This window comes from Mycteria americana, chromosome 22 (genome assembly GCF_035582795.1).
Source record: "Mycteria americana isolate JAX WOST 10 ecotype Jacksonville Zoo and Gardens chromosome 22, USCA_MyAme_1.0, whole genome shotgun sequence".
Lineage (NCBI taxonomy): Eukaryota > Metazoa > Chordata > Aves > Ciconiiformes > Ciconiidae > Mycteria > Mycteria americana.
Genome location: NC_134386.1, coordinates 296,162 through 310,475, shown reverse-complemented (window position 1 = coordinate 310,475; position 14,314 = coordinate 296,162). Strand labels below are relative to the sequence as shown.

General features: G+C 47.5%; 1 protein-coding gene across 1 annotated transcript in view; it reads right to left on the bottom strand.

The window, feature by feature from the left end:
• Positions 1-2,730: 2,730 nt before the first annotated feature.
• Positions 2,731-14,314, bottom strand: part of BRCA1 (BRCA1 DNA repair associated) — a 59,830-nt gene continuing 48,246 nt past the window's right edge. The window contains exon 25 of the transcript XR_012778620.1: positions 2,731-2,749. The gene's annotated coding sequence lies outside the window, so the exon portion shown is untranslated. The remainder of the gene's footprint in view (positions 2,750-14,314) is intronic.

The following is a 14,314-nucleotide window of genomic DNA, read 5'->3' as shown; positions in this document are numbered from 1 at the left end:
GGCTGCTTCCTTGCAGGCACATGAGCATTTCTGCTGCTGCTCGTGGCCCAGGTACAGAACGCAGGACAGCCGAAGGTATTTTAGGGTGCTGACCTCTAAGGAAGTGGTTTCCAGGAGGATGGAGCATTGCAGTCCTGCTGTGTCAGTGCATTTACTACATCCACCTGCCCCTGCACAGTACCCAACATCTCTCTAAACTCTTGGGGCATTTGCCATGTGCTGCCGGGCACACCTTAATGTGGGACCAGGGCTTTCCTCATGCCTGCCACAGCCTGACACGCTCCCAGCTGAGAGATGTGGAGGGGCAGGAGGCTGCGGCTGGCAAACCCAGAGAAGGCTACTACAGCCCAAGGATTCCCAGCAATACGTGCACTGGAAGCCGTGAGAGAAGAGAAAGGTGCACCCTGCTCGGTGAGGGGAGCTGCCAAAAGGCACTGCAAAAGCTCTGGGCTCAGCTTTACCCTCTAGAAAAAGCTAGCCGCAGCGCAGGCTGCGAGGAGAAAGCTACACCCGAAGGTGAGCAGTGTCTGGGGAACACAGGCGCTCGGGGGGGCTTGTGGTGCCAGCGGGCCTGTCCAGCACATGCATGGCTGCTGTGCAGACCTGCATCCCCCAGCCGTCCCCACCAGCAGAAAGCCACGAGCACCAGAGCGCTGCGGAAACGGTCCACGTGGCAATGAAGGCCCGGACAGCTGGGTTTAATGGCCATAGCCCATGCTGGGGCTGGGGGTCAAGGTTAACAGGCCCAGGACCAAATGCAAACCGACATTCATGAAGGGCTCCCCCAGCATACTGGAAACGCGCAGAGACGTGGCAGGGTCCTGCTGACAAGCAAAGCTTTATAGATCAAAAGCACGAGGCAGGAAAGAGCCTGACCTCCGTGAATCAGTGATGGGGCTGGGAGGGCAGAGGGCGGTGGGAGCCGGCAATAATCACAGCTTTCACACAGCAGCCTGTCTTTTCCCAGCCACTGAGAAATGCAGAGAACGAAGGATGCTAGTGGTCCTTCCGACCTAGCGGCAAGCAGTCAATACTCTGCTGCTACCTCTACGGTGTATCTAGTGCCTATTTGCCCTCTAAGTGGGAGGGAGCAGGGAGGAGAAGTGTGGGGCTGTAGAGGAGGGGCGATCAGGCCAGAGAGCATTTACAGGGCATTTACCTGGGAGCCTGAGCCCCTTAACTCCCTCAGTGCTGCCGTTGTCTGCAGGCACCATGTTTTTAGAGCACTGCAAAGGTTGTATGGGCGAGTGCCTCAATATGTTAAACTGGACAGAAGGGATTCATCTTGCTGGCTGTCCATACGGCTTTTCCCCCTGTGCTTTGCCTGTGCTTTGCCATCTTGGAGTGGGGAGGAGCAGCAGCCACCACGGCACTGCTCCGAAGCAGCCTGAGCAGGAACAAATACAGGCTTACTTCCACCCGTTAGAAGTGGTGGTGGGGCTCTAGCAGGGCTGAGGATGTGTTGCCATCCCCTGTGAGCTGTGAGACAGGCAAAGGGACAGCATGACACTTCCCAGGATCTGCCCTGAGGGACCACAGCTGAGAGAGCAGGGCTGTGTGGGGCAGCTTCCCCTCCCCGAAGGCTTTAACCACATGCATTGCCGCAGCATTTGCATAGCATGCCAGACTAAACCTCCCAAAGCACACCTTGTGCAGATGTGGGGCCTCAGTATCATCTGTTCCAATTTACGGAGCTGTTTCTGCCGTCTTGAATGCTGTGCTGGTGTAGGCATGGCTTACAGTGCTGTGAGACCAGAGAAAACAGAACAAATGTATTGATCAAGACTTGCAGCTCAGAAGCAGCGGGCTGCATGAACAAGGTTCGTTACAGTCAGGGGAATCTACAGTGCCCGCTCCCACAAGATCCCCCCCAAGTAAGGGAAGGAGGACATGAAACTCAAAATTGCCTCTACAAAGAGGCAGCTGTATTATATATGGTCTTCCCTCTGCTTTCCACAAGACACATTCAGGTGACGTCTCCCAGCACTCACTCTCCCACATATTCAGGACTCAGCACTGCAGGTGAAGCTGCAGTGCCAGAAAAGCAGCTGGTGTTTGGGGTTATACAAAAGTGACAGGATCTTCCCTGAAAGCTTCTGGTTTTGTGAATTTGTTTATTTTCTGTACTGAAGGGAAATGTCATTGCTATCCCCCCCGCTCTCCTCAGTATAGCTCTAACTAGCTGGAAGCCTGTCGTATGAAAATAATGGTATTGGAATGAAAGTAATTTGTGCCCAGCTGCTTCTAGAACAGCCAAAAAAAGACTAAAATGAAAAAACATGTAGCAGCCAAAAAATGTGCATTCTGCCGGAGTGAGCGGGACCAGAGCTCAGATGCAGATCTTGCCAGAGCGGAGCTAGGCATGGAAATGTACAGCCTGCTAGAAGCTAATGAAAACCAAAATGTAGCTGCTACCACAGCTGAACTGAACCCAAAATATGCATCCACCACACTCATATACAACCCAGACATCGACTGTTTGAAGCCGCCTTTGAAGGCTTGGGCTTGTGACTGCAGAGTGGGATTGAATTCTGGGCAAATGAGTGTCCCCGTCCCCTTCTCTCCCCCTCCTAAGAGGACTGTAAAAGCTGCTCTTTGCAGTCACCATTCAGCATGCAGCTTAATATTCTGGCGCTCACTCACCTCTCCACCAGCTTGCTTGACTATAAAGAGTATTTGGACTCCCACAGTGGTTCATTTAACCAGACTTTTCAAAGGAGTCCCTCTCCCTCTCCCTCGCTCTCCTTCTCTACAGAGGAATAAACAAGATAAAACAGGAAGCAAAATCAAAAGAAGTAGAGAAAAGGCAAAAAAAAAAAAAAAGTCTGAAGGAGGAAAGGAGAGCCACAGACACAGGACAGACCAAATAAAACCACTGTTGGGTCCCTACTCCTCCAAACCAAGCCAGCAGCCTGCCCAGGAGCAGTTTGGGAGATTTCTTTTTTATATATATAAGGGAGTTGATGGAAAAGTAGACAATGAAAGCATTTTTTTCCCCCTTTTCAGCATGGGAACAGCTCCAAGGAAGCTGTTGAAGTTATTGGCAGGTAATTTTGGAATAAATAAAAGGCAACGATACATCTGTGCACGGGATGTAACAGTGCACAGTCACTACCTAGCAGTCAGCACGCCAGGCACTGCGTTTCTGTTAAAAAGCACCAGGTAACTCAGTAAGCGATGACAACCTGGTGCAGCAGCTGCACGGAGTAGTTGCATCCCACAGATCCAACTGTGGATTCTAATCCTCAGCTTCTGCAGCCAGGAGAAACGCACACGGACCTAACCTCAGTGCATGCTGCCTTACAGATGCATGGAAGGCATGTATCTTCCCACCTTCATCTGAGTGCAAAAGGAGGATCCAGCACCCATGAGGAGGGCAGGAGCTGGACTGACTGCAAGCTGGGTGACCTCACAGTCAGGTGGGGATGGGGGTTAGCTTAGGAGACTGGATGCCCTAGGCTCCTGCATCGCCAACAGAGGGAATCAGCTGCCCCGAAAGAATGACTCAAATCACCAAAGCTAGCTTCTGGTCTAAATCACAGCCTAGAGAGCTCTTGGTCAACTGGGAGTGCTGGACCTTGTGAAAGCTGGTGCTAGCTGACATGGTGTGAACTCTCCGCTCCCTCTAGGCTGCCCGAATGCCAGCTTCACACCTTGCCTGCCCATTCTGGCACAGTGCAAATCTTCGACTCACAGGCACAACAGGCTCACTGCAGGACAACGGCCACCGGCCACCTGAGGAGTGTCCCGACACGCACTGGCTGGCTTCAGCAGATGAGTCAGCACAGAAAAGAGAGAAACAAAAACAAGCAGATGAAAGAAGTGGAACTGACACATGAAAGACACAGCAAGCGAGGAGGACTTGAGGCCTCTAATTAGTGCCTGCAGAAAAATTAATGAGCAATACTGCCAGTGCAGGTGTCCTGCCTAAAAAAGTATTCCATATCCATGGGGTATGATGAAGCAGCTAGCTGATTGGGACAGACAGCCCCGTCAGTCTGGATCACGACAGAAAACGTTCTGCTCCTGAGAGTGGTAACTTGATAATTCTCTTAAAGCCCAGATCTCTGCCAGGAGAGCTCTGTACCAGCTGCTTCTGCAAGAACGGTGCCCCATCATGGGAGCTGCAGCTTCTGAGGAAGGACGCAGGTGTCCATGCACCAGTAGGCAATGCCCCGCTGTGGGAGGATACGTCCTGGGACAGACAAGGTCTGATGCCAAGGCTGCTTGGATCCGTGGGCTGGGGGTCAGCAGAGGGATGGCTCAAGTGACTGAGGCAAGGCACAGGTGCAAGAACGGGCAGAGCAGCTGCTTCTGGATCCCACACTCCCATGACTAACTGCAGTAAGCGCAGGGCCATGGAGCAATGGGTGCTTCTTGCCAGCCTGTATTAGTAACCCTTGTCCTCGGCTGCCTGCCCATCTCCACAGGAGGTCTGTTTTCCTGTTGGGGTGATTTCTGGATAGCCATGGTATCTAGGAGTAAATTAGCTTCCTCACAAAATATGTTTATACCTTATGTACGTAACTCTTTCATTGCTCTTGTCATCCGGATCTTACTACAGGGCATAGTCACATCTCAGAAAAATAAGGCCAATTAGGTCTGCTAAAGAAAAGGCAAGACCCTGCCTGTAGGAAAGGAGAGGACATCTATACCAACAAATGTCCCATAACTATTAATATCCCATTATTAAGAACACCTGAGAGGTAAATGGATTCCTTGCTCCTCATTATGTATCACTACCTTATATTACTGAGCATCAATATTTATCTCTGGGATTTTCAAAGTCCCAAGCCTGTAAATGAATTAGTGCATGCATCTGTATACATGGAAACAGGTCCTTCCCCCAAAAGCAATCCTCTTTTATAAATGTATAGAGACTTGGAGGAGTTTTAGGTTGTGTTAACAGAACCCTGAGGGTCTAGTCTTTCTTGATGGATCTGGGTGAATGTTCTCCTCTGGTGTCTTCTATGTCAGCACAGACATGGATCCTTTAACTTGTTCTTAGAGCTGCTGGAACACGAGTAAGGCAAAGGTGCTTAACACTGCCAAGCAAAGGAGGGGAGTTTCAGCACGTACTGAGAGATGAAGAAGTAGTTGCACAGAGAAAATCTGATTTCACAAGCATATGTATGGCAGAGCCAGGAAAAGAAACTCCGTCCCCAGAGTCAGCCCTCCCCAGTCTAGCACAACGCCCTGGGGTTTCCTACTCCTGCATATGGCTGAGTCCCCTGACTGTGTGCCCAGACTCCAGCACGTTCAGGTATGCAGCCAGGCAAGCCAGACGGAGATGAATTTTAGCCTGATCAGTGGTGATGCTTGTCTGGGAGAGCTGAGCTCCGTTCAGATATCTGCAGACGTTCTTTGGAGCACAGACCAGAGTGCTGGGGTGGCATTGCTCCTCCTGCTGCAGCTCTGCAGAGCTAGAAGCCCTGAGGCTGTGGCTCGCCCCAGGGACAGACCTAGCACTTGGCCACTGCACCCAGAAGTTCCCAGGGCTTCATCACTGAAGCACTTTTACCAGGAGCAGGGCGTGTTGCTGCTCTTGTGTCACGGTATGAGTGGCAGGTATGTAAATAGTTAATTCTTGGAAGTAACGGGAAGCCTGACGTGGGAAAGCTGGCAGCACAGAGCCGCTTCGGTCCCTCCTGCACTGGGAGCAGAGCGCACCCCCCTAAAGCTGATAGCAAGCTTCCAGGCTGAGAGGGGCATTTGGCTGCTGATGATCAAAGGCTGCTAAGTTATCTCGCATGCTGAGAAAAGCGCATTTCTGTGTGCTGGATTCATTCACAACAGCACTATTGTCTGCAGCCCCTAAGCCCAGGCTGCCGTTGCTAATTAGCATGTAGAAATCAGCATTCTTGCTCTACCCCTTATGTCACCCAGGGAAGTGACACACTGCCAAGCGGCTTCCCAGTGCTGTGCCTGCCCCCAACAGGGAACGAGGTCTTTTCTCTCTGCATTCGTGCGGGGTTTCTTGGTTTATATCCCTGATACAACACAGGAGCTCCTTGTGCATGCTAGGAGCAGGTTGATTAGGACAAGCTGTTGGTGCATCAGTGACGGGGGATCACAAAGCAGCAGAGCTGCTCCCCAGGCACTTGACCCGGAACACATACCGCAGAAAGCAATACAAACGGGGAACCTCTACCCCTTGCTTTCCCTTTGTCAATGCACTACTGTTGACACCCTGACTCTTATCAGACATCAGAAGGGCTGCTATAGCCTGCCCAAATATGTTTCTCTTTTATCCTAACTGCATTCTGCTTATTTAGCCTCTGCTGGGGATGCAGAGATCCCAAAAGAGTTGATAAAGCATCCCATCACCTATACAGGCTTCCTATTGGATTCAGAAGCTGGCAAGGTCACAAGAAAAACACGTCTGCATGTTTCCATAGGATTTCTACTTCCTAGAAAGACTGCAAACAGGGAATGTAGAAAGAAAAGGTTTTTTTCTTCTAAAAAGAGATGCTCCTAAACCTCCACAAACCACTAAGAAACTTGCAGCTCCATTTAAGCATCGGGCTGGTATTTTATCTAACTCTGACCCTCTCCATTAACATACGATTTCTGAAGTTCCCTTTACTAACCACCTCTTCCCACAAGGGCCCAAAAAGAACTTGAAGGACACGAGACAGTTCTCAGAGGGCCTATGCTGCAACCATCTATTTAATAAGTCAGAGCAGCTGCAAGACATTTTAATTGCAAAATCAGGTGATACCGATTTTCTTAGAGACTCAACAGGTTCCTACGGGTTTACAAACGTTTTGATCATCATAATCTGAGTTCCAGACAACTCTGGGCTGAATCTTAAGTTTTCTGTCTAAAACAGAGGATTTTTTGAGGACTTCCCAAAGACAGCAGCCTATCTCTCCACTGAAAAGCAATGCACATCAGCCACCTTGTCTGTAGTTGTGCCTGTAAGGCTTCTGCACCACCAGATGCAGCAAGCCCTTCTCCAGGAGCACCTTCTTTGCTGTTCACAAGCTCTCAAAGTACCTTTCTTTTACCAGAATCCCCGAGGGACTACCAATACGGTTCAGAGTAATACAAAACTATTTTTATCCTACAGAAAAAATAGCAAGATGTTATGAACAATCAACAAAGAGGTGTTTTGATCCATCTAGTTTGGACTAGTAAATAAAAGGTCATAAGGACAATTAAGGGTATATTCCTGACACACAAAACCGCCAAACTTCCTAATAGCATGTCAGCTGGTATGGTAAGCACAAACCCATAATTCTGGCTGACCTCCACAGCCCAACTGCTTATTAGGAAGCCCTAAATAAAAAATAATGGATATTTCCTTCAATATTGAAGATATACAATAACATTGCACATCTAAATCTGCCTCTAAGTAATAATGAAAACAGAGATTCCAAAGAGAAAGAGTTAAATCACTGGCTTAAACGCCAGAGATATAATTAAATCTGACACAATGTGGAAATTGAAAACAATTATTGGATTATAAAGACACACTGCATGAGTCACCAGGAAAGACACTACCGGAAAATGGTCATAAATGGTAGGGACATCATTCCTTTGGTGAATTACTAAAGCATTTTGAAGGAAAATACTAAAAGAGACACCATGCCCTTGAAGTCCAGAAAAGGACTGTCTCAATCTTTTGGTTCCAGTTTTCAGTTGCCAATGCTTTAGCGAGAGTATAACATACACCAGCAATCCCACCCAGTGATGTGAGCTACGACAGGATACCAGCCAGGACAGGGGTGTTCGGGGTCTGGGGTCTAGGGCAGGCTGTCCTGGGCTGGGTCTACCGTGTGTGGCTGCGGGTCACTGCAGCTGCCTGGGGGTCACTCCAGGTACTAGGCTTGGGTCAAGCGTAGCAATAACCGAACAGCTTTAGAGCCAGTTTGGCCCATGCCGTTCTGAAGCAACAAAACCAACCAACCAAACTATTCAGAGCACAGGACACGCAAAATGTTTTTTGTTCACTTGCTCGTTTTGTGACCAAGCAGAAACGTTCAGCTCCAAACAGCGCATCCATCCCCGGAGTGCCGCAGGTCTGCGCACCGGCTGCGCAGCACGGCCCGGGATCATTCAGATGGGCCAGCAGTGGCCCTGTGGCTGGGCGAACAAGAGCATCCCCGAGGCCATCTGCACCAACATCCACCCTGTCCCTGTTGGACAACCAGACTTGTGCGCAAAGGCTGCCCAAGGCTGATGGCTGTGCAGTCCTTCACTCCAGCAGGTTTCGGTTCCCACGACAGCTTTCCTCCTCCTCCTTTCCTCCCTAACCAGCATTTCTGGAGCATTTGCTGTACAAAACCAGCGCTGTAATTGTGCAGAGCAGCCTGCTCCCCAGGCCCTGGCAGTGGATCTCCAAAGGGTGGCTCTTCCTCCCTGGCAGCCCCAGCTTGCGGGTCGGCTGCTGCACGCATGGGACCCCGGGCCAGCACGGCACGGGCACTCGGAGGTGGATAACTGCTCAGGAGAAATCGCTCTGCTTTGTTAAAATCTTTCCTCATCAGTGGCCTTCTAAAGCAACCAGCATGTGAGTGAGTGAAACAATAAGAACCCTTAATACAGCAGAGAGTGACAATATGATGTATAATGCATTTCTGAGGCTCAAAACGTTGCACTGTTTCTTGGCATAAGGCAGGACAGTTCCAGACCCCACGTGGCGGGTGCACAGGCCAAAATGGTATATTCGCTTTCAGGAATCAACCTGAATTTGGCCATTAATTTCAGTCAGGCCTAAGAATGATCCCAGGTGTCTTGGGTGTGATGTCTTCCACTGCAGCCAATTCTGCAGCAAAGAAATGGCACAGGTTTGTCCAGAGTTAAGCTGCCATTGTTCAAATGAAACTCTGCTTTAAAAGCCAAATATCACTGAGTTAACAGATCAATATCTGCTATTATCTGACAAGAATATGTAAAATACAGCTCTAAAAATAATTTAGGACTGTAACATACTGGAAGTATTTTTCTCATGTGAGATTTCACTATTTCCATAGACTTTGGAACAGGTGATATTGCAAAGACACTGATTCAACAATTGGGGCTCATTAAAAGAAGATGCCTCTTCCATTTTCAACAGGGTTACCTGTTTTTAACAGTTCTGGATGCTTGCTGAAAGAAATTATAAATATAACAGGTTCTTTGACGTTGAGGTTAAGTGAAGTTAATGAATAATCACATTCCATGGTAGTAATGGGTTTTATCCGCAGGGCCCCAGTTGCTTGATAGTTTCTTGTATGGCAACATTTTTCTGGCTCATGTCTAGGATGTGAATTTAAATGTCAGAGCAGCTCTTGAGCTGCCACGCACACTCAGATTCATTCCCTGTCTGTGCACCCAGTGCAACGGCCAATTAATTGTACAGGATTTAAGTTTGGCCACAAAAGCCATGCAAGTGATTTGTCCAGTGGGAAAGGCGGAGTCAAAAAAAGCAGTTCTCGGTGGTTAGCCTGGATGGGAGTGAATGTGATGATGTTAAGGTTTGCTTCGGTAAGCCCGCGTTACTCCGTTTGGAAGCCCTCTGACACCTCTTCTAACTGTGAAGTCCATCACCAAGAGACTCAGAGCTAGCCCACTGTGAGCTTCGTCAGACTCCAGGCTTTCCTCAAGGGCGAGTTCATGGTCTCTGTAATGAGCTCAGGAGATCTTTCCTTCTGATGGAAAATGCTGATTTAAGTCAAAGAAAAACAGCATGAGGTAAAGGTTCCTTGAGTTGTCTAGACCCTGCCTTGGTGGTCTTGCTGTCGGGGGCACTGAGGTCCCCCTCAGGCGTGACTGCAGCCTGACTCTGCCACCCAGCCCCGCGAGGCACAGCCTTTGTGCAAACAAGGGGCGGCTGCTGGAGCCCAGCGCTGCAGGATGCTGCAGGGAGATGGGGCAGGGTCAGAGGAGCTTCCGACTCCTCCTGCAAGAGCAGATAAAATGTTTGTGTGCAGGCAGCACTGGGTCATCTGCTCTGCAACAGGCCTTCCAGCAAAGTTGCTGATGAGAGATAATTAATCAGTATATGTGAGAATGACAAGAACTATAATAAAATTCTATTATGATTCCAAGTTGGGTTTTAAGTGTTAATTAATGGGCACCTTCCAAGGCAGGATAATGTTACAGTGACAATTTCCTGTCAGCAATCCCATCTTTACTAATTAATCTGATATTTAGTGTAATAGCATTGACCATAATGAACTTAAATTATTGAAAAGAAATATATAAAGCCTTTATTAATCATTAATAGCATCTTCCTGGTGTATTATTTTTAAAAAGTTCCGTGACCTGTAAGATTAACAATCAGAGGACCCAAGGGAAAAGGAAGTGGAATGGATGATCAAATAGAAAGAAATCAAAAGCATTTGAAGAGTTCATTTCTTCTGTTTCAATTTACTTTCAAGCTCATGAACTGCAGTAGGGGCAGAAAGTCTTTCCAGATTTGACCACTAAGTTAGGGTCCCATTGCATTAGAAGGAGGGGCTACAGTAGGATTGCTGAGACGCAGCACACCTAACATCTATTTGAATATAAAATGTCTTTTTGCTTTCTGACAGTGAAGTGAAACTCACATCAAAGACTCTTCAGATAGACTGTCTGAAATGGAAATCTGTCACGGCTCCCTGCATGTAGCCCTTGAAACGGACTGGGTGAAATGAAGGCTCTGTGTGGTCAACCAGGGGTTTTGAACCAGGCGGGGTCCAGCAGTGGTCCAACCACTGCTCACTCCAGGTTGTTAGCCGTAATTCTAAGGTCAGCTTGCTAAGAAGGATGTCATTATTTGAAAGGGAAGGGTTGCATGGCACTTCCTCATAGTCTTGCACAGCTATGCTGGAATAAGCTTTGGTATCTTATAAACAATGTATTGCCATTCAAAAATGTCACCTGTGGTATTCAAAAAAATTTGCTCCTTCCTACGTGCCCAGGATGGTCCTAGAGGCTTGTGCAGGTGGGGCACCACCAGAGCTCTTACTCGGGTTTTGACTGGCTCTGGGTAAATCAAGAAGCTTTCTAGTTTCCTTATGGTGCTGGCTGTCAAATTCTGTTGCAGCTGCAGCCACAGGGGTCTAGAAATGAATGTTTGATATATGTACCGGTAATTACACGTGTAGTTAGCCAAATGTAAGTTGTCCTTCTGACATCACACACATAGCTCTTTATTGCAGATCTTAAGTTTTAGGCATGCTATTCTTTCAGTACAAGAATACATTTGCCTTCAGTATATTTTGTAATGTTTATATCCACTTCCAGACTGTTTAAACCTCCACCCTTCCAGGAATGAAATGAGATCATTCACTCCAAAACCATCAGCCTCACATCTTCTGCTCTGATTTGACCTTGCAATCTCCAAACTCTGTTATTTAATAATGTATTTTTTAATAGTGGCAGTATGAGCAGATGCCCATACACTTCTGGATACCTGCATTACTGTAAGTTTGTTTTTATTAGCCCAGTTATTCCAATACCTGGACAAATCAGAGTCTTGTTATGTTGGGTACCAGTTTTTCAACTGTTGCACGGCAAAGTGTATATATTTTATAAAAGCACAGTATTGTTATTTCTTTGGAACTGTGTGGTCTCCAGATAAAATTAATAGTGTGTTGATCCTTCCCATTTGGTGTGCTTAACATTTATGGTTGTTGCTCTACTCTATTAGGCATTCTGCCTTTTTTGGAGCGCTAGTGCACTTTTGAATTAAACATTTTCAATTTTTAAATCTGCAAGTCTTCAGGTTCCCTTAAGCTAAGACATCTGAAAAACCATCACGTTTGCAGCAGCCACTGGCCCCCTGCCTTGCAAAGTAACATTTTGATTCAGTATTACTCCGCGCTTTGCCACTTTGCAAGAGGTTGTGTCAGGAAACTTCACATTTCAGCTCTGCCCTTTGCTCACTGGCTGAATGGTCTGATTTCCTTTGGACAGGGCATTATCTTGTGGTGTACAAATTGACTACATACTGCTGTTTAACAGACAGACATACAGTGGTCTTACAAGGGGTAAATAGACTGGAAATGTTGAATTCCCACAGTATTTAAAAGAATCAACACAGAGACAGGAAAACAAACAATCTAGCACAGAACACAGACGTGCTTCATGCTCAGCTGCCCGTTGGCTCACAAGTGAGAAATAGATAATTACCAACAATCTTTGCATCTATAAAAGATTTCTACAAGTAACAGGAGAAAATAATCTCTGGCAATCCATTCGCCTGTTAGCGTGTCTTCTCCTTTAGGACCCAACTTCTCTTGTGCCCATATTCTCTGACTTCAAAACCTACATGCATCCTCACCCACAAATTCTCCAGCACTGAAACCTGTATGCATCTGAAGCGTTAACGTGGAAGCTTTGAGTATAGACGCAGAAGAGGGAGTTAATTTTGCTGTTGGTGTGACTCGTACGGCAGAGTTCTGTCAGAGACAGTCTCGTTCACTGAGCAAATACCACACAGGAATTAGTCAGCTATAGGTAGTCTCAGCTATAGGTAGTCTCAGTGCTTTGCCAATCTAAAGTATCTTGCTCCGTCTCAAAATATTTCACACTGCTTTACCAACCTTACTTGCTAAACCCTTGCAGGCAAATTCCTTTGTCCCCAGCGATCCCTCTCTGCTCCAGCAGCTGAACCGCTTTGTGATCATCGCTTCTTCCTAGGACTAGTTATGAGATGAGATGAGATGAGATGAGATGAGATGAGATGAGATGAGATGAGATGAGATGAGATGAGATGAGACGAGGTGACTGACCACAGGCCAGGTCTATGCAGGATATCACTGCACTGGACGACATCCCCTGCACCTCTTTTGCATGCTGTTGTCTAGGAAGCTAGCTGGTTTTCACAGCGAAAGTTCACAGCTTGCTGTATGCAACCAGAAGTTTCTCTGAGCAGTGTCGTAGTCTTGTGACATTTGCTGCTTAGCAATGATTGAAAGTGATGAAAACAGATCAGGTATACACAGAGGCAAGTATGTCAATAACTACATACAGCTCGAAAGCTATGTATCAAATGTGCCCAATTTCCACACTTCCAGGTGTGCACAAGGGAATGCACATGAGGCAGGAGACTTTCCTAATGTCTCTCATTCTACTTGGTAGTTCACTAAGAGCCTTTGACCATTCATGAAGGCAAAATACCTAACTATGAAGACCAACACCCCTCCGGTGTGGCAGGAAGCGAGCTGTAAGACCAGACAGCCCAGTGTCATGAAATGGAGTAGCAAGGAGCTTGCAGGTTTGCTTTACTCTGGCACAGCAAGAAGGGCAGGCAGTGTTTCCCAAGTTTCTGCGTAGTTAAATCTGCTTCCCCTTTCACAAAATCTCCTGTGCAAACCTGTCTGAGGTGGGACTGATTTTCTCTGACAAATCGTGTGGTGGCAGAAGAGGTGACACAAAACCCCAGTGTTTATGAATGCTATAACCGTGTATGCAATAACAGTGGTTACTGCACCATTTCTATTGAAAACTTCAGACAATAAGAAAAAATAAAGCTTATCTGCAAGAAAAGACAGTGCTGGCAGAAAGGCTGCAAACATGGTGCACAGCCTTGTGCTGAGGAAAACCTGGTTGTGTGCCTGGATTCTCAGCTGGCACCAGCAAAGCAGCTCCCGGCCTGAAGCGTGGTACTGACTCCACGATTAAATGGGTTTTGTTTGTGGGTCTTTACTTCCCTGGGGAAAGCCTCCGTTTGGATGATATATACACGAGCAGGGTGCCTAACGGGAATGATGTATTGCAGTAATTCATCAGCCTGGCAGCCCGCCGTTCTCAGTGATAGATCTTTATAGGAGTATTTCTGCAATGAAAGAGCCATGCAGCAACCAACCGGCCCAGGACCAGAGTTGGCGTAATTCAAATGTGACAAATCTTTCTCACACAGAGATGCAACTGGGTACCAAGCAGAGACAAGATATTGTTCTGCTTCTTTGTCTCAGGGATACCTCCTAGTTAGTCAAAGTTCCTACTTCTGCTTTATCTCCAGACAAGTTGTCTATTGTCAGAGCCATTCCCAAACCTGCTTTTCTGGTCTTTTCTCGTGTAGACAGGTTAATTCCTGCTGTCCCAAGCCCAGCCTTGCAACTCTGTCACCATTAGAAAGAGTCCGGCTTAGATGTGTTAAAATGCAGCTGGGTATGACATGAGGGCAGTTATAAGTCTCTAACTGGCAGGAAGCTCTCCGTAGGTAGGATTCGATACTGGGAGCTCCTACAGGCTCCTACAGGCCGTGAATTTAACCAACTTTCTCCCTCTGACCAGCTCCATTCTCCTGCCTGCTTCCCCTCCTGCCCCTCGGCTGTGCAGGCTGTGAGCTCCAGGACCAGGGCACCATTTTCCACTGCGCAGACACAGCATTCATGCA